Raw genomic sequence first — 27164 nt, 5'->3', positions numbered from 1 at the left:
GTCTTGTTAAACCACTCTGAACTCTACAACTCTTCCAAGGGGCATTAAAACCATCTTGTTAAGCTATTTTGACCTCTCCAACTCTTCCAAGGGGAAATAAAACCGTCCTGTTAAGCTACTGTAACCTCCACCACTCTTCCAAGGGGCATTAAAACCGTCTTGTTAAACCACTCTAAACTCCACGTCTCTTCCATGGGGCATTAAAACCGTCTTGCTAAGCTACTGTGACCTCCACCACTCTTCCAAGGGGCATTAAAACTGTCTTGTTAAGCTACTGTGACCTCCACCACTCTTCCAAGGGGCATTGATATTGTCTTTTTATTCCACTGCAACCTCCACCACTCTTCCAAGGGGCATTAAAACTGTCTTGTTAAGCTACTGTGACCTCCACCACTCTTCCAAGAGGAATTAAAACTGTCTTGTTAAACCACTCTGAACTCCACGTCTCTTCCAAGGGGCATTAAAACTGTCTTGTTAAGCTACTGTGACCGCCACCACTCTTCCAAGGGTCATTAAAAGCATCTTGTTAAACCACTCTGAACTCCACAGCTCTTCCGAGGGGCATTAAAACCGTCTTGTTAAGCTACTGTGACCTCCACCACTCTTCCAAGGGGCATTAAAACCATCTTGTTAATCTACTGTGACCTCCACTACTCTTCCAAGGGGCATTGATATTGTCTTTTTATTTCACTGCGACCTCCACCACTCTTCCAAGGGGCATTAAAACTGTCTTGTTAAGCTACTGTGACCTCCACCACGCTTCCAAGGGGCATTAAAACCATCTTGTTAAGCTTCTGTGACCTCCACCACTCTTTCAAGGGGCATTGATATTGTCTTTTTATTCCACTGCGACCTCCACCACTCTTCCAAGGGGCATTAAAACTGTCTTGTTAAGCTACTGTGACCTCCAGCACTCTTCCAAGGGGCATTGATATTGTCTTTTTATTCCACTGTGACCTCCACCACTCTTCCAAGGGGCATTAAAACCGTCTTGTTAAGCTACTGTGACCTCCACCACTCTTCCAAGGGGCATTGATATTGTCTTTTTATTCCACTGCGACCTCCACCACTTTTAAAAGGTGCATTAAAACTGTCTTGTTAAGCTACTGTGACCTCCACCATTCTTCCAAGGGGCATTAAATCCATCTTGTTAAGATAAGCTGACCCTTATCAAAATGAAGAAGGGCTGGATTGGGCTAGACTTCTCATCACCACCAAATGACAGCAGAGAAACATAAAGTCAAATCCACTGTGTTATTTTGGGAGGTGTATTCCCATGCACCACTTCACACCCACACATGGGTATACGCTTCCTCATTTCGGCTATATTTTGCTCTTCTCCTTATCCTCAGCCTCCACCACCACTATACCACCAGGGTGACCGTGGTCTGTGTTGCCAGCATTGCAAGTTCCTCCGTCCTAATTTTTGGCAGCTTTTTCTTGGAATGCATAGGCAAAGATTATAGGAGACCCACTCCCCAATAATGGGAATAATGTTTTTAATATGCTGTGCTGCATGGCTCTTGTAAGGGGCATGAAAACCATCTTGTTAAACCACTCTGAACTCCACAGTTCTTCCAAGGGGCATTAAAACCGTCTTGATAAGCTACTGCGATGTCCACCACTCTTCCAAGGGGCATTAAAACTGTCTTGTTAAGCTACTGTGACCTCCAGCACTCTTCCAAGGGGCAATAATGCCGTCTTGTTAAACCACTCTAAACTCCAGAGCTCTATCAAGGGGCATTAAAACCGACTTGTTAAACCACTCTGAACTCCACAGGTCTACCAAGGGGCATTAAAATTGTCTTGTTAAACCACTCTGAACTCTACAACTCTTCCAAGGGGCATTAAAACCATCTTGTTAAGCCACTTTGACCTCTACCACTCTTCCAAGGGGAATTAAAACCGTCCTGTTAAGCTACTGTAACCTCCACCACTCTTCCAAGGGGCATTAAAACCGTCTTGTTAAACCACTCTAAACTCCAAGTCTCTTCCAAGGGGCATTAAAACTGTTTTGTTAAGCTACTGTGACCTCCACCACTCTTCCAAGGGGCATTGATATTGTATTTTTATTCCACTGCGACCTCCACCACTCTTCCAAGGGGCATTAAAACTGTCTTGTTATGCTACTGTGACCTCCACCACTCTTCCAAAGGGCATTGATATTGTCTTTTTATTCCACTGCGACCTCCACCACTCTTCCAAGGGGCATTACAACCATCTTGCTAAGCTACTGTGACCTCCACCACTCTTCCAAGGGGCATTAAAACTGTCTTGTTAAGCTACTGTGACCTTCACCACTCTTCCAAGGGGCATTGATATTGTCTTTTTATTCCACTGCAACCTCCATCACTCTTCCAAGGGGCATTAAAACTGTCTTGTTAAGCTACTGTGACCTCCACCACTCTGACAGTGGGCATTGATATTGTCTTTTTATTCCACTGCGACCTCCATCACTCTTCCAAGGGGCATTAAAACCATCTTGTTAAGCTACTGTGACCTCCACCTCTCTTTCAAGGGGCATTGATATTGTCTTTTTATTCCACTGCGACCTCCACCACTCCTCCAAGGGGCATTAAAACCGTCTTGCTAAGCTACTGTGACCTCCACCTCTCTTCCAAGTGGAATTGAAATTGTCTTTTTATTCCACTGCGACCTCCACCACTCTTCCAAGGGGCATTAAAACTGTCTTGTTAAGCTACTGTGACCTCCACTACTCTTCCAAGGGGCATTAAGACCGTCTTGTTAAACCACTCTAAACTCCACAGCTCTTCCAAGGGACATTAAAACCATCTTGTTAAGCTACTGTGACCTCCACCACTCTTCCAAGAGGAATTAAATCTGTCTTGTTAAACCACTCTGAACTCCACGTCTCTTCCAAGGGGCATTAAAACCGTCTTGTTAAGCTACTGTGACCTCCACCACTCTTCCAAGGGGCATTAAAACCGTCTTGTTAAGCTACTGTGACCTCCACGTCTCTTCCAAGGGGCATTAAAACCGTTTTGTTAAACCACTCTGAACTCTACAACCCTTCCAAGTGGCATTAAAACCGTCTTGTTAAGCTACTGTGACCTCCACCACTCTTCCAAGGGGCATTAAAACTGTCTTGTTAAGCTACTGTGACCTCCACCACTCTTCCAAGGGGCATTAAAACCGTCTTGTTAAGCTACTGTGACCTCCACCACTCTTCCAAGAGGAATTAAAACTGTCTTGTTAAACCACTCTGAACTCCACGTCTCTTCCAAGGGGCATTAAAACCGTCTTGTTAAGCTACTATGACCTCCACCACTCTTCCAAGGGGCATTAAAACCGTCTTGTTAAGCTACTGTGACCTCTACGTCTCTTCCAAGGGGCATTAAAACCGTCTTGTTAAACCACTCTGAACTCTACAACTCTTCCAAGTGGCATTAAAACCGTCTTGTTAAGCTACTGTGACCTCCACCACTCTTCCAAGGAGAATTAAAACCGTCTTGTTAAGCTACTGTGACCTCCACCACTCTTCCAAGGGGCTTTAAAACCTTCTTGTTAAACGACCCTGAACTCCAAGTCTCTTCCACGGGGCATTAAAACCATCTTGTTAAACTACTGTGACCTCCACCACTCTTTCAAGGGGCATTAAAACCATCTTGCTAAACCACTCTAAACTCCACGTCTCTTCCAAGGGGCATTAATACCGTCTTGCTAAGCTACTGTGACCTCCACCACTCTTCCAAGGGGCATTAAAACTGTTTTGTTAAGCTACTGTGACCTCCACCACTCTTCCAAGGGGCATTGATATTGTATTTTTATTCCACTGCGACCTCCACCACTCTTCCAAGGGGCATTGAAACTGTCTTGTTAAGCTACTGTGACCTCCACCACTCTTCCAAAGGGCATTGATATTGTCTTTTTATTCCACTGCCACCTCCTCCACTCTTCCAAGGGGCATTACAACCGTCTTGTTAAGCTACTGTGACCTCCACCTCTCTTCCAAGGGGCATTGATATTGTCTTTTTATTCCACTGCAACCTCCACCACTCTTCCAAGGGGCATTAAAACTGTCTTGTTAAGCTACTGTGACCTCCACCACTCTTCCAAGGGTCATTAAGACCGTCTTGTTAATCCCCTCTTATCTCCACAGCTCTTCCAAGGGGCATTAAAACCATCTTGTTAAACCACTCTGAACTTCACAGGTCTTCCAAGGGCCATTAAAACCATCTGGTTAAACCACTCTGAAATCTACAGCTCTTCCAAGGGGCATTAAAGCCATCTTGTTAAGCTACTGTGACCTCCACCACTCTTCCAAGGGGAATTAAAACTGTCTTGTTAAGCTACTGTGACCTCCACCGCTCTTCCAAGGGGCATTAAAACCGTCTTGTTATGCTACTGTGGCCTCCACGTCACTTCCAAGGGGCTTTAAAACCGTCTTGTTAAACCACTCTGAACTACACGTCTCTTCCAAGGGGCATTAAACCATCTTGCTAAGCTACTGTGAGCTCCACCACTCTTCCAAGGGGTATTAAAACTGTCTTGTTAAGCTACTGTGACCTCCACCACTCTTCCAAGGGGCATTGATATTGTCTTTTTATTTCACTGCGACCTCCACCTCTCTTACAAGGGGCATTAAAACCGTCTTGTTAAGCTACTGTGACCTCCACCACTCTTCCAAGGGGCATTGATATTGTCTTTTTATTCCACTGCGACCTCCACCACTCTTCCAAATGGCGTTAAAACCGTCTTGTTAAGCTACTGTGACCTCCACCTCTCTTCCAAGGGGCATTGATATTGTCTTTTTATTGCACTGTGACCTCCACCACTCTTCCAAGGGCCATTAAAACTGTCTTGTTAAGCTACTCTGACCGCCACCACTCTTCCAAGGGTCATTAAAAGCGTCTTGTTAAACCACTCTGAACTCCACAGCTCTTCCGAGGGGCATTAAAACCGTCTTGTTAAGCTACTGTGACCTCCACCACTATTCCAAGGGGCATTAAAACCATCTTGTTGATCTACTGTGACCTCCACCACTCTTCCAAGGGGCATTGATATTGTCTTTTTATTTCACTGCGACCTCCACCACTCTTCCAAGGGGCATTAAAACTGTCTTGTTAAGCTACTGTGACCTCCACCACGCTTCCAAGGGGCATTAAAATCGTCTTGTTAAGCTTCTGTGACCTCCACCACTCTTTCAAGGGGCATTGATATTGTCTTTTTATTCCACTGCGACCTCCACCACTCTTCCAAGGGGCATTAAAACTGTCTTGTTAAGCTACTGTGACCTCCACCACTCTTCCAAGGGGCATTGATATTGTCTTTTTATTTCACTGCGACCTCCACCACTCTTCCAAGGGGCATTAAAACTGTCTTGTTAAGCTACTGTGACCTCCACCACGCTTCCAAGGGGCATTAAAATCGTCTTGTTAAGCTTCTGTGACCTCCACCACTCTTTCAAGGGGCATTGATATTGTCTTTTTATTCCACTGCGACCTCCACCACTCTTCCAAGGGGCATTAAAACTGTCTTGTTAAGCTACTGTGACCTCCACCACTCTTCCAAGGGGCATTGATATTGTCTTTTTATTTCACTGCGACCTCCACCACTCTTCCAAGGGGCATTAAAACTGTCTTGTTAAGCTACTGTGACCTCCACCACGCTTCCAAGGGGCATTAAAATCGTCTTGTTAAGCTTCTGTGACCTCCACCACTCTTTCAAGGGGCATTGATATTGTCTTTTTATTCCACTGTGACCTCCACCACTCTTCCAAGGGGCATTAAAACTGTCTTGTTAAGCCACTGTGACCTCCACCACTCTTCCAAGGGGCATTGATATTGTCTTTTTATTCCACTGTGACCTCCACCACTCTTCCAAGGGGCATTAGAACCGTCTTGTTAAGCTGCTGTGACCTCCACCACTCTTCCAAGGGGCATTGATATTGTCTTTTTATTCCACTGCGACCTCCACCACTTTTAAAAGGTGTATTAAAACTGTCTTGTTAAGCTACTGTGACCTCCACCATTCTTCCAAGGGGCATTAAAACCATCTTGTTAAAGCACTCTGAACTTCACAGCTCTTCCAAGGGGCATTAAAACCATCTTGTTAAGCTACTGTGACCTCCACCACTCTTCCAAGGGGCATTAAAACCGTCTTGTTAATCTACTGTTACCTCCACCACTTTTCCAAGCGGCATTGAGATTGTCTTTTTATTCCACTGCGACCTCCACCCCTCTTCCAAGGGGCATTAAACCTGTCTTGTTAAGCTACTGTGACCTCCTCTGCTCTTCCAAGGGGCATTGATATTGTCTTTTTATTCCACTGCGACCTCCACCACTCTTCCAAGGGGCATTAAAACTCTCTTGTTAAGCTACTGTGACCTCCACCACTCTTCCAAGGTTCATTTAAACCATTTTGTTAAACCACTCTAAACTCCACAGCTCTTCCAAGGGGCATTAAAAGCGTCTTGTTAAACCACTCTGAACTCCACAACTCTTCTAAGGGGCATTAAAACCGTCTTGTTAAGCTACTGTGACCTCCACCACTTTTCCAAGGGGCATTAAAACCGTCTTGTTAAACCACTCTGAACTCCACGTCTCTTCCAAGGGGCATTAAAACCGTCTTGTTAAGCTACTGTGACCTCCACCACTCTTCAAAGGGTTATTAAAACTGTCTTGTTAAGCTACTGTGACCTCCACGTCTCTTCCAAGGGACATTAAAACCGTCTTGTTAAACCACTCTGAACTCCACAGCTCTTCCAAGGGGCATTAAAACCGTCTTGTTATGCTACTGTGACCTCCACGTCTCTTCCAAGGGGCATTAAAACCGTCTTGTTAAACCACTCTGACCTCCACGTCTCTTCCAAGGGGTATTAAAACCGTCTTGTTAATCCACTCTGAACTCCACAGCTCTTCCAAGGGGTATTGAAATGTTGTTTTTAATTAACTGTAACCTCCACGACTCTTCCAACGGGCATTGCATTTCCTTCTAATTTTAGTCAGCTTTTGCTTTTCAATGCATAGGTGAACACTAAGGGAGACCCACTCCCTAATAATGGGTAGAAGGTTTTTACTACGCTGTAATCCACATCTGTTTCAAGGGGCATTGCAGTGCCTCAGAATTTTTGGAAAGCCTTCCATTCACTGCTTACGCCAACAGTGTACAGGAGACCCAGTTGCTATAAATGGAAAAAACAGTTTAGTTAAGGCCCTCTGACCTCCATGTCACTTCCAAGGGGCATTGGAGTGCCTCGAAATTTTTGGTAGGCATTGCACTCACTGTATGCCCTATAACTGTGTAGCCAAACCTCTCCTTTTGGTACAGAAACATATCCTACAAGACATGTGTGGTTGACTGGCCTGATATTGATGTGAATGGTCACTGTTCCTCCTGCTCTTTCTCCTTTGCCACCACCTCATCAATCATTCATCACCAGAAGCTTTGTTTTAACGGGAGTCATAGAACTGGGAAAGTAGCAGGAAAACATCCAGCAATCCTTGGAGGAGGTAGGATATGCGGCAAAACGCTGACCACCTCAGGCCTAGCCGCTACTACATACATGCGCTTGCATTCCAAGGAACAGAAAGCTAAGGATATGGATGGCCTCATGATCATGAATAATTTACTTTTTGTGTAGGAGGCCGAACACTGCTGCTGTCTACCTTCTGAACTTTGTGTTGAAGCCTGATTGACCCAGGACCTGAAATCCTCTATGTCTGGAGGACGTGTTCCATCCCAGGGTCCAACTGTGTCCCGGCTTCCACAATATTAATCCAGTGTGACGACGTCAGTCAGATGGACCATCCCTGGCCACATTCACTTGTCCACGTGTTTGTGGTTAGGCTGTCCTTCAAATAGGGGCGGCTGGGGACCATTTATGGACTAGCAAAAGGCAATGGTACTCACCAGCCAAGGTTTCAAGAAAAATGCACACCAGGACACGGCCGGCCCCCTTTTGTTAGAAGGAGGTAACACAGGTGCAGCATGCTAATGAACAATCGCCCTCACCCACTCTCACTGGAGGGGCGATTGCCTAGCACTAAAACTGCACACAGATGATGCTTGCAGTAGGGTGCAATTCACACACTCGCGGCACCGTGCCTAGCCAGCATCCTATGACACGCCCCTACTATTCGACTAGGCGGGATGCCCGGCACCCTATCCGTGCATCGCAGAGTTGCGAAGCGCCAACTCGCAAGGTCACCATTACTGGGCCTGGCCGTGCCCTGGCAGATAAAAAAAGTGCAAAAAATATCATGTGAGGTATTAGTTAATATTTTGGCCAAAATACGTAAGCTTGCAACCCATCATCAAGGGTCCTCACGGTTTTGCGAGTCCCTACTCTGACATTAAAACAGACAGCATAACCAGAACAATAAGCAGAATTTTTTAAAAAATAGCAAAAGGCAATGGTACTCACCAGCCAAGGTTTCAAGAAAAATGCACACCAGGACACGGCTGGCCCCCTTTTGTTAGAAGTAGGTAACACTGGTCGTGATGGAAGGTGGAATAGGTTTGTGTGGGAGGGCAATAATAAGGAGCTGGATCGATTTATGATAAATTTAAATAACAATGATATAAATGTGAAATTAACATACTCGAGTGGTTTACATCTAAGTTTACTGGATATACAGTGCATTTTGAAAGTATTTGGCCCCCTTGAACTTTTCAATCCTTTCTAAGATATAAAAATTAGAATTTTATATCTTTATTAGTGATGAGCGAGTATGTTCTGTTAACCCTCTCGAGTGAGGAATGTGTAAGAAATAGACATTCCTCCCATGTAGTAAAGTTGTCAAACAGTCGCAAATCATGCACATGGGAGTGATTCAAACATAACACCGAGCAGCTGTAACTACTCGGTGCTCGGCCGAGCATATTCGCCGAAAGGGTTAACAGAACATACTCGCTCATCACTAATCTTTATATTTGAAGCCAGAAATGTGGCAAAAGGTAGAAAAGTTCAAGGGGGTCAAATACTTTCACAATGCACTGTATATCCAGTACACTTAGATGTAAACCCCTCGAGTATGTTAATTTCACATTTATATCATTGTTATTTAAATTTATCATAAATCGATCCAGCTCCTCACTATTGCCCTCCCACACAAACCTATTCCCCCTTCCATCACGACCTCACTTTTTACCACTCATGTTGTTCAGATAGCGTGCTTGGAGCATGCTATTAGCACCAAAAATTGTTTTTATTGTGGACGAGGCCTGTATACAGCAGAATATATGCGCCAAAAAATTTCAAGCTGAAATGTGGACTGCTGTATCATGTTAGCAACAGAAGAAATTCGATTTTTTAGGTGGACGAACTCTGGATAAAGCTGAATTTCTCCGCCAGAAAATTTCAAGCTGAGATGTGGCCTGCTGTATCACGTTAGTAACAGAAGAAGTTAGATGTTTTTGAATGTGAACGAAGCCTGTATACAGCAGAATAAATGCTCCAAAAAAATTCAAGCGGAGATGGGGACTGCTGTATCACGTTAGTAACAGAAGAAATTAGATTTTTTTTACTGTGGATGGGTAGATGAGCAAATGTTTCAATGTTCGGTTCAGATTACGATCTTTGAATTTGCAATATTCGCCGATTTATTCGTCAAACATTGCCGAACACCATTGGATTCAATGGGGAGCAAAAACAAATGTATACACAACACCTTCAAATGGGCCCAAAAGCTGCCAAAACACATCAAATTAGGGGCAGACACCAGGAAAGTGCCCTAAATTGACCCAGAATATAAGTACTATAATTATTATTATTATTACAGTGACATTTATTGTGTGGCGCTTTTAATATGAAAAGGGTTCACCGACTGGTACAAAAGGAGAGAGGACTGTGCTCATGAGGGCGCACAAACAATCTACAAAGGATGGGTGAGGATACAGTAGGTCAGGGTACGGCTGGTCATGCAGCGGTATGCCAGAGTGAGGATTACCGCAGATTGTATGCTTGTCAGAAGAATTAAATCTTCAGCTTCATTTTCAAGGTTTCCACGGTAGGCGAGAGTCTGATGTGTTGGCGTACAGAGTTACACAGTAGGGGAGATGCACAGGACAAATCTGCTAAGAGCCTAAATGAAGGTAAGCTTCCAGGAGCTCACAACTGAGCAGATTAACCCCTACATCGATTAATATGAGGGCAAAAGGCTTCTAATGAGTGCAGGAGTGGGAGGAACCATACACTGCTGTCTTCTGGCTCCTCTCTGTCATGGTAAACCTGTGACACTTTGGAAGTTTCAACACAATATTCAAAAGGTAGACAGCACTGGTGGTTGGTCTCCTAGACAACGAGCTAACTCCTTTATGATGATAAAGGCCACCATCTCCATAGCTTGGTACTTTTCTGTGGGAATGAGCTTGTCTCCAACCAGCCTAGAAAATTTCCAGTGAATTATGGCACACCATGGTATTATCAGTGCTCCCAGTACCAGAAGCGAAGCCATCCAAAATTTCCTTCTCAGGAATTTTATTTGGTAGACTGAGTGGCTGCCAAACATTAGTTTCTCACAAAGGAGCTGAAGACACTGAGAGGCAGTAGGTGCAAGTTTCTCCAGCATGACCTGTTTGTTAGATATCAGAGACAGGGTTCTCAGCTTTCTGCCTCAGTTGAAAAGCAGCCATACAGTGTCCAGGAACCTTTACACAGACTTTTCTTAGCCAGGGCTGCTACTTGGCAGTGTTGGACGGGGCCATCAGAGAATTACTCCGGTGGGCCCTGGCTTCTCCTTCAGGAGAGTTCATAGCGCAAACCTTGCTACTGCTATGGGGCTCTTGAGCAGGGGCAAAGCTGGGCCCTCAGAATCTTCTAGTGGGCCCAATGTTCTTTAGTCTGACACTGCTTCTCGGTGAGAGTTGTATTTCACCTCAGCCATATTCTTTAGGTCGGTGAAAGGACTGGCATAGAGGGAAACCATATCTACTCCAGCTGTCATTTCTCCCAGGAAGTCCTCTAGTGCAGTTTGTTCCATAAGCAATGGCAGCCAGTCCAACATCATCTCACACTTCTCAGTGGTGCTTAGTCACACACAAAGATCTTTCTTTATGCCTTAAATTTCATGACTACAGAGTTGGGAAATGGCTTGATCTGCAATGCATTTTGAGAAATAACGTGCATAAGCAAAGCCATGGTTTAGGCTACTGAAAGTCATCATCAAGCAAAATTCATACAGCATTCCCACAGACTGAAAGAGGGGTATGAAGATTTCAAGACAGCCAAGACTTCCCTGTCTTCACCAAAAGGACGACTGTCCATGTTCTCCTCCTCCTCCTCATTATCACCCAATCCACGTTGAGCTGAGATGAGGCTGGGCTTTGTAGCATCACCCTGTATAGTTCTTTGCTCTGCCTGCAATGCGTCCTCTTTAATTGTGAGCAGCCAGTGTTTCAATAGACAGAGAAGTGGGATGGTGACGCTAATTATGGCGTCATCACCGCTTACCATCTTGGTGGAGTCCTCAAAGTGTTAGAGGATGGCACAGATGTCAGATGTCCATGCCCACTCATCAGCTCTTTTGTGCGGAGGCTGACCTGAATTCCAACGGGCGTGCTGAATCTGGTACTCAACAACTGCCCTCTGCTGCTCACAAATCTTTCCCAACATCTGAAACATTGATTTCCAACGTGTGGTGACATCGCACACCAGCTGATGAGCTGGAAGCTGCAAATGCTGCTGATTTACTGCCATGGTGGCGGAAGCTGTAGCTGACTTTCTGAAATGGGCACACACGCGGCATGCTTTCACAAGCAGCACTGGCGGATCTGGGTAGGTTTTGAGAAACCGCTCAACCACTAAGTTGAGCACATTTAGTGTTCACTCATCATTGATGTGTACCCTTGTATGGAGAACAATATATGCACCAAAGAATTAAAAGATGAAATATAGCCTGCTTTATATACCACTGTAGTAAGAAAACCAATTTCAATTATATCATGTGTATCTCTGTAACAACAATATCTGCACCAAAGAATTCATTTCACTAGAGAAGAACTAGTATAATGGGGACCGACAACTCTTCCACTACAGCCAACCCAGCAGATGGAGACCAAACCAGGAGTGTTCACATTTCAAAAAATTAGGGCCATACACTACCATTTCCGTGGCCAACATTTTGGAGATGGTGGAGTTCAATCTCTTAGCTTTGTCATGTGTAGGAGGAAACAATCTTTTACATGACCACAACTACGGAACTGAGGGCTGGCCGCTGTGCTCAGAGAGGGCAGAGTACGGTGAACCGTACAAACTGCTGGGTCGTGAGTGAGATGCAGGCGGAGATGTTATGGTGGATTGAGAAAGATGTGGTGTGCTCTGTGAAACAAACACAGCAGGCATGTCCGCATCCGTTACAGCTGATGGGCTCTCACTCAGCCTGACTGGAGCGGGTAAAGAACTGGAGGTTCTGCAGTCAGAGACCTGGGTGACAATACTTGGCACGGTAACAGAGGAGGAGGAAGTAGCAGCAGATGCGGTTGATGGGGCAGCTGATGGTTGTTGAGGTCCACTGGTCTGCATTTCATTGCAGTGATATTGCCAGAGTAACACATGTTGATTGTACATTTGAAGGTTCATGCATGTAGTAGTCAAGTTATTGCACTTTTTCCCTCTACTATGATTTTTATTGCAAAGTTTGCAAATAACGTGAGTTGGCTCATCCTTTGTGGTATCAAAAAAGGCCCCAGCTAGGCAACCCTTGCCGCCCCTGCGAGCTGCAGACCCGCGACTGCTGCTGGCCACAGCCACAGTTGTGGCTAAGGATGCATTGCTCCTTGTGTTTGCATCACTCTGTGTCTGCGCTGTAGGGTGAAACGTAACCTCCTCGTCTTCCTCCTCCACCTCCCCAGATGAGCGTGAGTAAACACCAAGTAGGATCTTCAACCTCGTCATCATTCAATACGTTATCCCATTCCTCGCTCAGAGAGTGACCCTTCTCTTCTTGTTGCCCTGACAGCACAGTACATTCCGCATGAGCCTCAGGTATCTGAGTCTCATCAGGATGACCCCCCCAGTAGTTAACGTCTGGTGATGAGGGTCAGGAGCCTGCTCGGACCCTTCTTCATCCTGCCCTGAATCCAAATTAAAAAATTTTTTGCGCATCTGTGCAGATGCTTTCATCCTCTTGACTCTGTGAATGTTTGGAGTACACTTCTGATGCCCTTGGTATCGAATGGGTGAACAGTTCTACAGACTGACCCATCTGTGGTTCCCTACAGTCAGTTGGGCAGTTGGACATGGAAGGAGGCAAGGTTAATTGGGGTGCCACCTCTGTGGACTGTATTGTGTGTGATGTTGAGGTGGAGAAAGAAGGGGAGAGGCAACTTGAAGCAGTGCTTGTCATCCACTGGAGCACTTGCTCTTTCTGGCCTTTATCAACAAGGTGTATCGCTGTGCAGCTACCAAAGAAAGGGAGTGGATTAGCCCCATCCAGTAACAGAAGTTGTCATTTTGTCTTTGGATAGGGCGTGCTTTCACTAACATTACCCCCTACTCCACATATACCTTGAACACCAAACCTATTCCCCTTTCTACCACAACCTCTCTTTTTCCCACTCATCTTACTCAGATTGTGTGGTAGGAGCACGCTATTAGTAAAAAAAAAAAATATTTTTTACTCTGCACCAGTTCTGCACACAGCTGAGTTGCAGCAGCACTGAATGACATGGTGAGATATGGCTTGCTGTATCACGTTAGCAACTGAAAAATATAGTTTTTTTTGCTCTGCAACAGCTCCTTACACACCTGAATTTCAGTGGCACTAAATGACAAGGTGAGATATGGCTTGCTGTATCACTTTGGTAACAGAACAAAGTATTTTTTAGTGGGATCGATGCTTGTATAACATAGAAGATATGCTCCAAACTATTTCAAACTGATATGGCCCTTGCTGTAGAACATTAGTAACTAAAGAAAGTATTTTTTTACTGTGGATGACACATGTATAACATAGGAGATATGCTCCAAACTATTTCAAACTGAGATGTCCCCTGCTGTATAACGTTAGTAACTCAAGAAAGTATTTTTTTTACTCTAGATGAGCCCTGTATAACATGAGATATGCGCCAAACTACTTCAAACGGAGATGTCCCTTGCTGTAGAACGTTAGTAACAGAAAAAATTATTTTCTTTACTGTGGATGACATCTCTATAACATAGGAGATATGCTCCAAACTATTTCAAACTAAGATGTCCCCTGCTGTATAACGTTAGTAACACAAGAAAGTATTTTTTTTACTCTAGATATGCCCTGTATAACATAGAATATATGCTCCAAACTATTTCAAACTGAGATGTCCCTTGCTGTAGAACGTTAGTAACAGAAGAAAGTTTTTTTTTTACTCTAGATGAGCCCTGTATAACATAGGAGATATGCTCCAAACTATTTCAGACTGAGATGTCCCTTGCTGTAGAACGTTAGTAACAGAAGAAAGTATATTTTTTTTACTCTAGATGAGCCCTGTATAAGATAGAAGATATGCTCCAAACTATTTCAAACTGAGATGTCCCCTGCTGTATAACGTTAGTAACACAAGAAAGTATTTTTTTTTACTCTAGATCAGCCCTGTATAACATAGGAGATATGCTCCAAACTATTTCAAACTGAGATGTCCCTTGCTGTAGAACGTTAGTAACACAAGAAAGTATTTTTTTTACTGTGGATGACATCTCTATAACAGAAGATATGCTCCAAACTATGTCAAACTGAGATGTCCCCTGCTGTATCACATTAGTAATAGAAGAAAGTATTGTTTTACTGTGGATGACGCATGTATAACATTGGAGATATGTTCCATACTATTTCAAATTGAGATGTCCCCTGCTGTACCACGTTAGTAACAGAAGAAAGTATTTTTTAATTTGGTCGACAACTCTGTAACATAGGAGATATGTTCCAAACTATTTCAAACTGAGATGTCCCTTGCTGTATGTAGAATGTTAATAACAGAAAGATTTTTTTTTTACTGTGGATGATGCACGTATAACATTGGAGATATGTTCCATACTATTTCAAACTGAGATGTCCCTTGCTGTAGAATGTTAGTAACAGAAGAAATTATTTTCTTTACTGTGGATGACACCTCTATAACATAGGAGATATGCTCCAAACTATTTCAAACTGAGATGTCCCCTGCTGTAGAATGTTAGTAACAGAAAAAAGTACTTTTTTAATGTAGATAATGCCTGTATAACATAGGAGATACAGTGGCATGTAAAAGTTTGGACACCCCTGGTCAAAATTACTGTTATTGTGAACAGTTAAGCAATTTGAAAATGAAATGATCTCTAAAAGGCCTGAAGTTAAAGATGACACATTTCCAGTGTATTGTAGGCAAAAAAAAAAGTATATTTCTATCTTTTACATTTTATAAATTACAAAAAGGAAAATGGGCTGAAGCAAAAGTTTGAGCACCCTGCATGGTTAGTACCTAGTAGCCCCCCTTTTGCAAGTGTCACAGCTTATAAACGCTTTTTGTAGCCAGCCAAGAGTCTTTCAATTTTTGTTTGAGGGATTTTCATCCATTCTTCCTTGGAAAATTCTTCCAGTTCTGTGAGATTACTGGGTCACCTTGCATGCACTGCTATTTTGAGGTTGAGCCACAGATTTTCAGTGCTGTTTAGATCAGAGGACTGTGAGGGCCATTGTAAAACCTTCAGCTTGCGCCTTTTGAGGTAGTCTATTGTGGATTTTGACGTGTGTTTAGGATTATTATCCATTTGTAGAAGCCATCCTCTTTTAAACTTCAGCTTTTTACAGATGGTGTTATATTTGCATCAAGAATTTGTGGAAATTTAATTGAATCTATTCTTCTCTCTACCTGTGAAATGTTCCCCGTGCCATTGGCTGCAACACAACCCAAAAGAATTATTGATCCACCCCCATGCTTAATGGTTGGATAGATGTTCTTTCCTGAAATTCTGTGGCCTTTTTCTCCACATATACCTTTGATAATTGTGGCCAAAGAGTTCTATTTTAATCTCATTGGTCCACAAGACTTGTTTCCAAAATGCATCAGGCTTGTTTCGATGTTCTTTTGCATACTTCTGATGCTCAATTTTATGGTGAGGAAGCAGGAGAGGTTTTCTTCTGATAACTCTTCCATCCAAGCCATATTTGTGCAGGTGTCTCTGAACAGTAAAAGAATTTACCACAACTCCAGAGTCTGCTAAATCTTTCTGAAGGTCTTTTGCAGTCAAGCGGAGGTTATGATTTGCCTCTCTAGTAATCCTACGAGCAGCTCTCACTGACATTTTGCTTGGTCTTCAAGACCTTATCTTGACCTCCACTGTTCCTGTTTACTGCCATTTCTAAATTACATTTAGAACTGAGGAAAGGGCAACTTGAAAACGCTTTGCTATCTTCTTATAGCCTTCTCCTGCTTTGAGGGCCTCCACCATTTTCATTTTCAGAGTGCAAGCCACCAGCTTAGAAGAACCTATGGCTTCTGTGGCTTCTGTTCTTTGGCGCAAGGTTAGAGGAGGCTGCGTTTTTTGCATCACCTGGCCTTTCCTAATGATGATATTGATAGTGATGAAGTCATAACCCTAAAAGGCTAATTAAGGTCTGGAACCTTGGTCAAAGTTATCTGAGCACATAAATCAGCTAGGGTGCCCAAACTTTTGCATTGGCCGATTTACGTTTTTGTAATTTATAAAATATAAAAAATGACAATATAAATATATTTTTGCCTAAAATACAAAGGAAATGTGTCATATTTAATTTAGGCCTTTTAGAAATCACTTAATCTAAAACTTGCTTAACTGTTCACAATAACAGTAATTTTGACTAGGGGTGCCCAAACGTTTACATGCCACTGTATGCTCCAAACTATTTCAAACTGAGATGTCCCCTGCTGTATCACGTTAATAACAGAAGAAAGTATTTTTTTTTACTGTGGATGAGGCCTGTATAACATAGAATGTATGCTCCAAGATATTTCAAATTCAGATCTAGCCTACTCCATCACATTAGTCACAGAAAAAAATTGATTTTTTTACTCTGCATAAGCTCTGCATACAGCTTAATTTCACCGCCACAAAATGACAAGGTGACATATGACATACTGTATCACGTTTGTAGCAAAAATAAATATTTTTTTACTCTTGTTAGCAAGAGAAAAAAATAGTTTGTTTACGGTCTACACACAGCTTAACTTCACTGCCACAAAAGGACTAGGTGGCTTATAGCAGACTGTATCACGTTTGTGACAGAAAAAAATATTTTTGTACACTGGCTAGCATCAGAAAAAAATGTTTTTTTTACTCTGAAAACTGCTGAATTTCAACGCCACAAAAGGACTAGGAGGCTTATAGCAGACTGTATCATGTTTGTGACAGAAAAAAATATTTTTTGGACCCTGGCTAGCAGCAGAAAAAATATATTTTTTATTCTGAAAACAGCTGAATTTCAATACCACAAAAAGACTAGGTGGCTTATAGCAGATTGTATCACGTTTGTGACAGATTAAATTTTTTTGGACTGTGTATACAGCTGAATTTCACCCCCAGAAAATGACAAGGTGGGCTACTATAGCGTGCACTATCACATTAGCAAATTAATAAATTAGATTTTTGTACTCTGCACTCAGGAACTCTGCATACAGCTGAATTTCAACCCCACAAAATGAAAAGGTGGGCTAGTAGGGTTTTCTTGCTGTATCACATTAGCAAGTGAAAAAATTGATTTAAGGGATACTTGTGGAGCACAATAAAAGCAGTGCACAACAGAGTTCTATGACATGGGCCTTGCTGTTTTTGTCTGGACCTCGGTAATAGCACAAGAAAAAAAAATCTGCTGGAAGGTCGATTTCACAGACACACAGGACACTAGTTATCTAAACTATCTGACTTACAAGCAACCGCCTACCTATCTAGCTAAAATCTCTCAGTACACAGGAGCAGGGTCCTGCAGCAGCATCTGTGACCAGTTACATGCATAAAATGGCGCTCAGAAAACATGTCCGCTCTTTATATAGAGAGGACATGTGATTTCAGCAGCCAATGGCACAAGCCCTTGTGTCTGGACAGTGTGGATGCTTCCTGCGCTCTGTTTGTATAGCTGTGATTTGCACACATAAAGTTATAGAAAAAAAATTGGAAGCACGCCGCTGCTCTCAGATTCTGTCAGCTCTCCCCCCAGCCCGTCCCCTTATCAAACACATCCCCCGCTCATCATACATAAGCAGTATGCTAGGCAAAGTGTTAAAAACAGTTGCACCTCAATAGTTTTCTTGCACTGTTTCGCCAAATGTTACCGATTTTTGACGATTTTAAGAAAGAATGCTCACGTTTCCAATCACGAATCCGAATGTGCCATATTCGTGTCAAATTTAACATTTGAGATTGGATTTCGAACATATTCGCTCATCACTATGGACGAGCTCTGTTTACAGCTGAATTTCACTGCAAGAAATTTTTAAGCTGAAATGTGGCTTGCTGTATCACGTTAGTAACAGAAGAAATTAGGTTTTTACTTTGGACGAGGCCTGCATACAGCAGAATATATGCACCAAAAAATTTTAAGCTGAGATGTGGCCTGCTGTATCACATTAGTAACAGAAGAAATTACATTTTTTTTTACTGTGGACGACCTCTGGATACAGCTGAATTTCACCACCAGAAAATTACAAGGTGATGTGTGGCCTGTTGTATCACGTTAGTAACAGAAGAAATTAGATTTTTTACTGTGGACGAGGCCTGTATAATATGCACCAAAATGTTTTAAAGCTGAGATGTGGTCTACTGTTTGTATCACCATAGTAATAGAAAAAAATAGAGTTTCAAAGGTGTACTGCTGCATGCAGCACAATATCAGCAGTGGACAACAGAGTTCTATGCTGAAATGTGGCCTGCTGTGTCTGTGTTTACCACATTAATAGCAAAAACAATTGATCTGCTGGAAGGTTGATTTCACAGCCACATAGATAGGATCCTATGTGGCTGTGAAATCAACCTTCCAGCAGATCTAAACTATCTGACTTAGAAGCAACTGTCTCTTAGTATCCAAGAGCAGTGTCAGAAGTAGCCTCTCTGCACTGTTACACTGACAAAATGGCACTAAAACAACATGTCTGCTCTTTATATGGAGAGGGACATGTGACTTCAGCAGCCAATTACAGAAGCCATTGTGTCTAGACATTGTGGTTTCTGTGCCCTGATTGGCTTGCCGGAATCTACACACATTAAGCTAAGAAAAAAAAAAAGACTAATAGCCCGCCGCTACTCTGACTTCTCCCTACCCTCTGCCCTCATCAAACAAACCCTAGCCAAAGTCCTAATAAATACGGTAGTGGAAACGCGATCATTATCCGCAATTTTGACAATTTGGGCCGATTTTCAGTAAATACATTGGGGTGCCCGATCACGAATCCGAATGTGCAATGTTCATGCCAAATTTGAAAAAAACGAATGTTTTTTGAACATGTTTGCTCATCTCTAGTCATCATACCAGTTTTTCCAAGCTCTGCCACAATGGGCACACATACTGTTGAGGATTGCAGGTGAAGAAAGGATATGATCCAGCTCCCAATTCATATTTCCATATTTCATATTTTATGCAACCAGATGCGTTTCGAAAGCCAAGCGTTCTTAGGCTTTGGGATCACTCTGATGCCAAAGTCTAAGAACGCTTGGCGTTCGAAACGCATCTGGTTAAGTAAAAAATGTTTCTGCCTCCGCCCCCCTTAACCACTTGCCAGAGGTTTCACCACCTGTTATGTTGTCATATTTCCCCTTAATTTTTAAAATGTTTATGATAAAGGACTATTGGTTTTAACATATTGTGGAAATATCAACTGGGAGCGGGATCATATAATTTCTTCCTTGCATTGACTGAAGCCCTATGGTAGTGTGAATCATGAGCTTCCCTTCAAGATTTGCAGCATGAAATAAGGGTGAGCTGGTAAATTTTTTCTTTTCACTTACTGTACATTGTAAGGATTCACAAGTCTGCAGCCACATAGTGTGTCTGAAGACTTGTACCCTAAGGCCGAACAACCTCTTTATGGTCATACATCCACTACTCTCCTGCTTGCTTTAGATTTAATTAATATGTGTGACATTTAAAAAAATATATTTGGTTCCATTTCTTTGTTTGATTTAATATATGGATGAACAGTGAAGAACAGTGTTATGAAGAAGTTTATGATATTCCTGAAATTGATAAAGTAGAGTATAAAAATACTAAGCTAATTGTATACCATGTAATTATTGTAGTGTACACAAGTTCCTGTGTTTTGTCACACAATCATATATGTAAAAGATAACATTTTGGCTGTCTGCAGCCACCAATTGGGGAAGCTTGTTACATACAATGTGTAGTTTTGCAGCTGCAAGAGTATGGATTATTCCATATAAGATAATTTTGTATTTTTCGTATATTTTTTATCATGTTTTGTTGGTTCACTTGAATTAAAATCTTCTCTTGTTTTCACTTTTTTATGAACTGCTTTAAAAACTAGTATAATCTTCACTAGAAAATAATTTACTTGTGCTCAAACCATTTCATAAGCCCTATGAAAAAATAACCTAAGTGTTACATTTATTAGAATGTAATTTTATTAGAATTTTATGTGCCTCGCTGAAGAAAATTGCATTAGATTAATGAGTGTGTTTTAATGCAAAGATTTTTTTTATGATCAGCATAGAGACATAACTTTAAATCAAGGATCCATATGATATACACAGTTTGTTTTTTATGATCAGCTCAATAAATTTTATGATATGTTCTATGAATGGTAGCTATATATTTTGGCACACTTAGTATTTTGTGACAGATAAAAAGATTAATTAACCTATCTGAAAGTTACACTGCATATTCGATGGCTGACTAATTAGATTTAAATCATCAATCCTAAATTGAAAAATTCAATTTTATTACTCCCACACATGCACTTTATTCACAAGTTCATTTATAGCTTCTTCATATAATAAAAAACAAAACAAAAGAAAAAAACAAAGCTAAAACAAAAAAAAGATGACATCTCAAGAAAATATCTGTTTCAAAACTAATTCAAAATTGTGAAAAAAAAACCCAATAAAAAATAAGCTGGATTACAGAAAACAAAACGACTTTGCAGAAAAACAGAATAATTGATACATGTGATGCGTGTTTATAAAGTTCAGGATGCAACAGCTAAAGTTCTAAACATTTATAAGTCATGAGATGAAGTGTAGAAAAAGTACATGGACCGGACATTCAAAAATCATTTGATGATCTAATGCCGCTAGGCAAAAATTTACAAAACTGAACATGAGTTCTTAGTTTAACATTCTGATCACACTGTATGAAGCCCACTACCACATCACTGTGAACCTCTCAGTGGGTCCCCAACTTTTTATAGCCTTAAAGGAGTGGTGCCATGTGCTAACCACCGCTGCAATGTTCAGTGTACCGGCAGGGCGGGCGGCCTGGTGCATCATTGCACCCATGCTGCAAGACAAAGACCCCATGACTCCAGGCCAAACTGCCCCCCAAGCATAAAACCACAGCAACAATGGCCGCCACACAGCACTAAGAAAAATTGAAAGGAGCCAAAAAACTCACTGTCCACAAGCTCTCAAACTGTGAACTGAGAGCTAAAATAGCCAGAGCACCTCTTGCAGTCTTCTGCTAATTAAAAACACCTGTGCCATATGGGAGGCATGCTGGTCTAAGTAAAAAATAGGGGACAGACCATGCAGTATGCTGAACTGTAGAATAAAGACATGGACTGCACATCCAAAAATCATACTTTGATCTAATGCCGCCAGGCAAAAATTTGACCCAAAAAATGACCCAAACACTGGAGTATCTGTCCATACGACTACAATAAGCCACACACGCTAAAGGGTTGGCCTTTATGGAAGAGCGGGCAGAAAAAAGCCCTTTCTTAAACACAAAAATTGTAAGGCTAGTTTTGAGTTTGCCAAAAGACATGTGGGAGATTCTCCAGATGTATGGAGGAAGGTGCTCTGGTCCGATGAGACCAAAATGTAACTTTCTAATCACCAAGGTAAACTCTGTGTCTGGCACCAAATCAACATAGCTCATCATCACCCCAAGAACACCATGGTGGCAGCATCATGCTGTGGGGATGTTTTACGGCAGTAGGGTCAGGGAAAATGGTCTGAGTTGAGGGGAAGATGGATGGTGCAAAATACAGGGATATTCTTGAGCAAAACCTGCTTCAGTCTGTCAGTGATTTGAGACTGGGATGGAGGTTCCCCTTCCAACAGACAATGACCCAAAGCATACTGCTAAAGCAACACTTGAGCGGTTTAAGGGGAAATGTGTAAATGTTTACAGTGACCTAGTCAAAGTCCAGATCTTAATCCAATTGAGACTGTGTGGTCGGACTTGACGATTGCTGTTCACTAGAGGAAAAGATCTAACTTGAAGGAGCTTGAGAAGTTTTGCCTTGAGGTATGGGCAAAAATCCCAGTGTCAAGATGTGAAAAGAGACTTATCCAAAGCGACTTGCAGCTGCAATTGCTGCAAAAGGAGGCTCTACAAAGTACTAACTTTAGAGGGGTGAATAGTTATGCACACTGCACTTTACACGCACTTTACATGAACTGATGCAAACCCTCAAAAAAACTGTGAAATTCCTGGTTGTGCGGTAGCAAAACACAAGGTGGGGGGAATAATTTTGCAAGCCACTGTAATTCTGCAAATTGATATGCTAATGACAATACCCAATTTATATATGTTTTTATGTTTTACTACTCTCACACATAACAAATCTTATTTTTTTCAATCATTTTTTTGGGGATAAAGTGGAGGGAGGGCAGTTTGCCACATTCTGAGACCCATAACTTATTTAATTTTCTATTTCTTAAACACATGTACCAGTGACATACATTTAAAACATGAACATAAAACTTATAGTACCTGTCTATTATTTATTTTTCTGTAGACAGAATTGTGTGTGATATAGTTTTCACTTTTTGATCACTTTTTATTTAGTATTTTTTCTGTGTGTATTCATTGTGTTACAGAACATGTCATTACGGATGTGGTAATACCAAATATGTGACATTTTTAAGCTTATTGCTTTTTAGATTAAATAATTTTTTCTTTGAGAAGCCTCAGATTATAGGGTGGAAGTTTTACTCTTTTTTCACCTAAAACACTTAAAAACTTTTCTTTTGCAATAAATATATTCGTCTCTCAAGGGGGACTTTACCATGCGATGTTATGATCACATTAGTAATGCACAGCACTAACTTAGCAGTGCTGTGTATTACACTATCCTGTCAGTGCTTGACTGGCAGGTATTCTATCAAGCACTGCCTCCAGCAGATTCTTATTGGTTGGGAATAGTGCACTGCAAGCCCAAAGGCCTTTGTCAGACCTATGGTTGAAATAGCAAACACATCAGAACACTGCAATTGTGCTGCAGGGGTACCAATGGGCTGACACAGGGGGTGCTTTCTCTCTACTCATGTTCCACTATCACTATTGACATATGAGGGGAATAGACTGTTAAGATTGTTGAGAACGCTGATCCTAGCAGTTCAGCAGCAGCCCGGCTGTGTATGTAAGTCAGGTCCTGCACCTGATCGCATGGTACGGAAGCTGTATTGCGCCATCAGCATGATGTACATACAGTGGGAAAATAAGTATTTGATACACTGCGAATTTTGCAAGTTTTCCCACCTACAAAAGAATGGAGAGGTCTGCAATTTTTATCGTAGGTACACTTCAAATGTGAGAGACAGAATCTAAAAAAATAATCCAGAAAATAACATTGTATGATTTTTACATAATTTGCATTTTATAGCATGAATTATGTATTTGATACAATAGAAAAACAGAACTTAATATTTGGTGCAGAAACCTTTGTTTGCAATTACAGAGGCCAGACGTTTCCTATAGTTCTTGACCAAGTTTGCACACACTGCAGCAGAGATTTTGGCATACTCCAGATCTTTCAAGTTTCAGGGCTGGGCAACATTGAGTTTCAGCTCCCTCCAAAGATTTTCTATTGGGTTCAGGTCTGCAGACTGGCTTCTGAAATGCTTCTTATGGAGCCACTCCTTAGTTGCCCTGGCTGTGTGTTTTGGCTCATTGTCATGCTGGAAGAACCAGCCACAACCCATCTTCAAAGCTCTTACTGAGGGAAGAATGTTGTTGGCCAAAATGTCATGATACATGACCCTATTCATCCTTCCTTCAATACAGTGTAGTCATCCTGTCCCCTTCGCAGAAAAGCACCCCAAAAGTATGATGTTTCCCCCACCATGTTTCATGGTTGGGACAGTGTTCTTGTTCTTGTACTTATCCTTCTTCTTCCTTCAAACACGGCGAGTGGAGTTAATACCAGAAAGTTCTATTTTGGTCTCATCTGACCACATGACCTTCTCCCATACCTCGTCTGGATTATCCAGATGTTCGCTGGATTACTTCAAATGGGCCTGGACAAGTGCTGGCGTGAGCATGTGGACCTTGAGTGCCCTGCAGGATTTTAATCCATGACAGTGTAGTGTTTTACTAATGGTAATGTTTGAGATTGTGGTCCCAGCTCTTTTCAGGTCATTGACCAGTTCTTCCTGTGTAGTTCTGGGTTGATTTCTGACCTTTCTCAGAACTATCCTAACCCCACGAGGTGAGACCTTGTATGGAGCCCCAGACCAAGGAAGTTTGACAGTCATCTTGTGTTTCTTCCATTTTCCAAATCTAGGGGTAATATTTCTCCTTGCGGAGAGTCACATGTTAAGCACGTCAGGTGAGGAGACTTTTAAAGCTGCAATGCTCCTCTGGGAAATATGCAAATTGTCTCTTCAGAGAGGAAGAGGACTAGAACTCTAGTGCCACCTACAGGAAGTAGCAATCCTAAAAGTCAATATTGACCCTTTAATGAGCCTTATCACATGACTTAGGATAAAAAGCCAAGACCAGAAACTTAATTTGCAGACACTGTGTTTCAGGGTACTGCCTCTCGTCAGTGCAAAGTGTGAGTTCTGGTTTGGCTGGATGAGAGGCGTCAGACCGGTATCTAGGGGTAATATTTCTCCTTGCGGAGCGTGATGTGTTAAGCACGTCAGATGAGAAGACTTTTAAAGCCGCAATGCTCCTCTGGGAAATATGCAAATTGTCTCTTCAGAGAGGAAGAGGACTAGAATTATAGTACCACCTACAGGAAGTATCAATCCTAAAAGTCAATAGTGACCCTTTAACGAGCCTTATCACATGACTTAGATAAAAAGCCAAGACCAGAAACTCAATTTGCAGACACTGTGCTTCGGGGTACTGCCCCTCGTCAGTGCAAAGTGTGAGTTCTGGTGTGGCTGGATGAGAGGCGTCAGACCGGTATCTAGGGGTAATAGTTCTTCTTGCGGAGAGTGATGTGTTAAGCACGTCAGGTGAGGAGACTTTTAGGCTGTGTGCCCACTATGCGCTTTTCAAGCGTTTTTCATGTGGAATTTCCACAGTGTAAATGCTTTCAATGAAAGAAGCAGTGTAACTTTGGACACTGTCTGGCCTCTATTCTGGCAGTATTTGTCTTTTTCTGACGTACACAAAAATGTAAGTTGCCATATTTTTATTCAGTCGGAAAAAGATGAATACTGGGAGAATGGAGACCAGGTAGAGTAAAAGTTTGGGCACCTCCTGGTCAAAATTACAGTTATTGTGAACACGTAAGCAAGTTGAAGATGAAATGATCTATAAAGGGTCTAAAGTTAAAGATGACACATTTACTTTCTGCTACAGGCAAAAAAATAAAAATATATTGTCATTTTTTACACTTTAAAAATTGCAAAAAGGAAAATGGGCCAATGCAAAAGGTTAGTACCTAGTAGCACCCTCTTTTGCAAATATCAAAACTTGAAAGCGTTTTTTGTAGCCAGCCAAGAGTCTTTCAGTTCTTGTTTGAGGGATTTTCATCCATTTTTTCTTGGAAAATTCTTCCTGTTCTGTGAGGTTACTGGGTTGTCTTGCATGCACTGCTATTTTGAGGTCTAGCCACAGATTTTCAATGATGTTCAGATCAGGGGACTGTGTAGGCCATTGTAAAACCTTCAGATTGCATCTTTTGAGGTAATCTATTGTGGATTTTGACTTGTGTTAGGATCATTTCCATTTTCATGTACAATTTTCATAGTCATGAAAATACAGAAAAATCTTTAAATGAGAAGGTGTGTCCAAACTTTTGGTCTGTACTGTATATGCACATGGATTATGTTAATAGTTAATGAATATATAACTAACAGTTTCTGCTCTTATTGTAGACATGAACAACTAAATGATTTCCTGGGAATGACGTATGCATGTGCATGGCTGATAACAGAGAGATTCATGTCGAGTTGGCAAAGATGACACTGAGTTGACTTCACCCCTTCCATCAGAATTCCTAAGGCATTACTGAGGCCAAGAGATACATGGATGAGCAAATTGCAGTGTGCCAAGTTCTCGGAAAGAGCAATGAATTTTACTAATCCCACCTAGGAGTAGAATACTATAAAAACCCATGTCTACATAATAAAGTATGCTATTTTGCGTGGTTCAGTCTCTGAGTGAAGTTTTTCGACCAGATAAGCAAATGTGGTTGATTAGCTTCTTTGCATGCACTCAGAAATCTTTAATTTGGAGGAGAGCAGTTACCTAATGTATCTTAAATTGGTGAAACCTCCACAAATGGTGCCGTGACTCAGATCACACTCGAGGGGACTCTAGGTCTTGGGTTGCCTATCACCAGACTACCTGCGGAAGAGCCGGGACTGCTCAAAGTGAGAGCCTGATCAACTCTGATCGCTGAATACAGTAAGTCTGAAGATTAATGAATCTGTAGTGCTTATTCGTATTTTGAGCAGTCTCTGGTGAGTTTGTTGTGACCTTATTGGCCATTAGGGACAGCCCCGTGCGATTGGGCAGGTCCCCGCTCTGTGATTCCAAGAACTCTGATGTGTAGTCGCTCCAGACTAGCTGCTCTGTTGTTTCTGAGGTGCTCCGACCCATTAGAACGATCTTTGAACGCAGGGGCGTACAAGTATACACTTGAGAATTTAGGAAAATTTCATTGTTTATAATGCAGGCACGTGGGGAGTGATGTTGCTGATAAGTCGTGTATTAAGACGCCATTAGGGCGTGGGCATGCATGGCCAACCAATCCTCTATTAAGTCGTGTATTAAGATGTGGGACACACGGGGAGTGAAGTTGCTGATAAGTCGTGTATTAAGATGCCATTAGGGCGCAGGCATGCGGGGTCAACCAATCCT

The 27164-nt window shown here is 42.0% G+C and overlaps 1 long non-coding RNA gene across 1 annotated transcript in view; it reads left to right on the top strand.

Annotated features, from left to right (window-relative positions):
* Positions 1 to 26575, top strand: part of LOC141259550 (uncharacterized) — a 348768-nt gene extending 322193 nt beyond the window's left edge. Inside the window, exon 4 of the long non-coding RNA XR_012318436.1 lies at positions 26177 to 26575. This is a non-coding gene — a long non-coding RNA (uncharacterized lncRNA). The remainder of the gene's footprint in view (positions 1 to 26176) is intronic.
* Positions 26576 to 27164: the final 589 nt, after the last annotated feature.

The sequence above is a fragment of the Phyllobates terribilis genome, unplaced genomic scaffold, assembly GCF_046119375.1.
Source record: "Phyllobates terribilis strain yellow unplaced genomic scaffold, ASM4611937v1 Scaffold_3__8_contigs__length_932513732, whole genome shotgun sequence".
In the NCBI taxonomy this organism is placed as follows: Eukaryota; Metazoa; Chordata; class Amphibia; order Anura; family Dendrobatidae; genus Phyllobates; species Phyllobates terribilis.
Note: the sequence above shows the minus strand (reverse complement) of the source record. Positions and strands in the feature narration are given on the sequence as shown.